Below are 3,293 nucleotides of genomic sequence, written 5' to 3'. Positions count from 1 at the left end.
ACATGGCCACAAATATTAACGAGCATCATCCACAACACACATTCACGAAACCAAACCCACATTCACGAAACCTACAGCACATTCACGAAAGCCGGCATGCCACCAAGGAGGGTCCAGCATCGACGTGTGGTGGGCTTTAGCTTCTCGAACGTCAATACTCCGGGATCCTCGCCCGCTTTTAGGCTTTTTTAAGCCAAAAAACGAACTCCCCACCGAGGAGAAGGGGTAATTCCGGTCGGGAATGGAGTATATTGGCACACAGTAGTCGAGAACAAATTTCGACTAGTGACTCAGCTCGCACGCCCTCGTCCAGGAACACCCAGTCCCCTATATATACATATTGCACAAAAAGTGAAGTGACAGGAACAGACATTGATTTTCTGAGGAATCATAATTTTTCAAAATCACGGCGTCGTGCTTGATTTAGCTTGGCAATGGGCTAAAAATCCAAGTCGCGACTTAGATTTAGCTTGGCAGTGGCCTGGAAAACCAAGTCGCGACTTGGTTTGCTAGGTGACGACCAGGCCGTGGCTATTATTTCTCGGTCACGACTTGGTTTTCGGGGCCACGACTTGGTGTTTGGCTTCGTGTTATAGGGTCACTCGTTACTCGTAATCGCTCTCCGGCTTCGCTAGGCAACCTCTAGTAGCATGCACTTTCCGACCCAACATCTGGGTACCAGGGCATGGAGTGGACATGGTACCCCCTATATATACATATTGCACAAAAAGTGAAGTGACAGGAACAGACATTGATTTTCTGAGGAGTCATAATTTTTTCAAATGCACGACGTCGTGCTTGATTTAGCTTGGCAATGGGCTATAAATCCAAGTCGCGACTAAGATTTAGCTTGGCAGTGGCCTAGAAAACTAAGTCGCGACTTGGTTTGCTAGGTGACGACCAGGCCATGGCTCATATTTCTCGGTCACGACTTGGTTTTCGGGGCCACGACTTGGTGTTTGGCTTCATGTTATAGGGTCACTCATAACTCGTAATCGCTCTCCGGCTTCGCTAGGCAACCTCTATTGCCTTGCACTTTCCGGCCCCTTGTCTGGGTACCAGGGCATGGAGTGGACATGGTACCCCCTATATATACATATTGCACAAAAAGTGAAGTGACAGGAACAGACATTGATTTTCTGAGGAGTCATAATTTTTCATACAGTGCTCAAATCATGTCGGATCGACCCGAAATTTTGCACGACTCTTACGTTTGATGAAACAAATTGATTCTCGGGTTCCGAAGTTTCATTGGCATGTCATTCTGAGCTGCGGAGTTCGGGCTAGCCTTGGTTTCCGGCGACCGAGGTGCGCCTGATGGTTAAAGTGCGCATGAAGTGATTTGGGTTTCCGTGAAACCTTGTATAGTTGGTATGTACGTTGTATGGTCTTGATGTCGAAACGGCTTTCGACCACCTCATCCGACACTTAATCGACAGAGAACATTATAAGATGGAGGTCCCGTACGTCAACCACAGTCGATACGTGAGTGGTTAGTATCGACCGGGAACATTATACGTTGGAGATTTCGTAGTATCGACCGAGAACCAAGTCCGACACCATTATACGTCGACTTTCGACAACCACATCCGAGATCACTCGCGTGTCTAGACTCGATCTAGAACATTATACATCCCGAACCCTTCTTAAGGTGTGAGCTTCGAGTCGAGTCGTGGTACATCATGGAAAGTCAGGGTAGGTGTGACCACCCATGGTAGGCAAGGTAAGTTAGCTATAAAGGATTAAAAAGGGACATTTATTTCGAGTGCGATCATACCAGCACTAACGCACCGGATCCCATCAGAACTCCGCAGTTAAGCGTGCTTGGGCGAGAGTAGTACTAGGATGGGTGACCCCCTGGGAAGTCCTCGTGTTGCACCCCCTTTTTTACTATGATTTTTCGTCCAGGGTTACCATCGAATCGGGCAACAACCATCGCCCGAGCACGACTCCGACCATCAGGGCAACGAAATAAGGTTCACTTTTCACCAAGACATGACGATCAACAAAAGCTAGGCGGGCATCGTCGCACAAACATGACTTCGATGAGCATGGCAACGCAATAAGGCTCACAACACTTGGTGAAATTTCACCAAGTCAAGGCGCGCAGCCTCTTGTAAGAAAACATGGAGATTTTTAGGGATGTTTTTTTGAGGGGGAGGGACGAATCTGAGCGACATGGGGCTGATGAAATGTCCCGTTCTTATTGATTAAAAACGTTCCATATTAATTGATTTCGTTGCGAGGTTTTGACCTCTATATGAGACGTTTTTCAAAGACTGCATTCATTTTTAAACAAACCATAACCTTTATTTCATCAATAAAGGTTTAAAAAGCTTTACGTAGATTATCAAATAATGATAATCTAAAATATCCTGTTTACACACGACCATTACATAATGGTTTACAATACAAATATGTTACAACAAAATAAGTTTCTTGAATGCAGTTTTTACACAATATCATACAAGCATGGACTCCAAATCTTGTCCTTATTTAAGTATGCGACAGCGGAAGCTCTTAATAATCACCTGAGAATAAACATGCTTAAAACGTCAACAAAAATGTTGGTGAGTTATAGGTTTAACCTATATATATCAAATCGTAACAATAGACCACAAGATTTCATATTTCAATACACATCCCATACATAGAGATAAAAATCATTCATATGGTGAACACCTGGTAACCGACAATAACAAGATGCATATATAAGAATATCCCCATCATTCCGGGATCCTCCTTCGGACATGATATAAATTTCGAAGTACTAAAACATCCGGTACTTTGGATGGGGCTTGTTAGGCCCAATAGATCTATCTTTAGGATTCGCGTCAATTAGGGTGTCTGTTCCCTAATTCTTAGATTACCAGACTTAATAAAAAGGGGCATATTCGATTTCGATAATTCAACCATAGAATGTAGTTTCACGTACTTGTGTCTATTTTGTAAATCATTTATAAAACCTGCATGTATTCTCATCCCAAAAATATTAGATTTTAAAAGTGGGACTATAACTCACTTTCACAGATTTTTACTTCGTCGGGAAGTAAGACTTGGCCACTGGTTGATTCACGAACCTATAACAATATATACATATATATCAAAGTATGTTCAAAATATATTTACAACACTTTTAATATATTTTGATGTTTTAAGTTTATTAAGTCAGCTGTCCTCGTTAGTAACCTACAACTAGTTGTCCACAGTTAGATGTACAGAAATAAATCGATAAATATTATCTTGAATCAATCCACGACCCAGTGTATACGTATCTCAGTATTGATCACAAC

At 42.7% G+C, this 3,293-nt stretch overlaps 1 non-coding gene across 1 annotated transcript; it reads left to right on the top strand.

Annotated features, from left to right (window-relative positions):
- Positions 1-1,763: 1,763 nt before the first annotated feature.
- Positions 1,764-1,882, top strand: LOC139879470 (5S ribosomal RNA). Its single transcript, XR_011770313.1, has one exon. It is a non-coding gene; the product is annotated as a 5S ribosomal RNA (ribosomal RNA).
- Positions 1,883-3,293: the final 1,411 nt, after the last annotated feature.

Source organism: Rutidosis leptorrhynchoides, chromosome 11, assembly GCF_046630445.1.
Source record: "Rutidosis leptorrhynchoides isolate AG116_Rl617_1_P2 chromosome 11, CSIRO_AGI_Rlap_v1, whole genome shotgun sequence".
NCBI lineage: Eukaryota > Viridiplantae > Streptophyta > Magnoliopsida > Asterales > Asteraceae > Rutidosis > Rutidosis leptorrhynchoides.
Note: the sequence above shows the minus strand (reverse complement) of the source record. Positions and strands in the feature narration are given on the sequence as shown.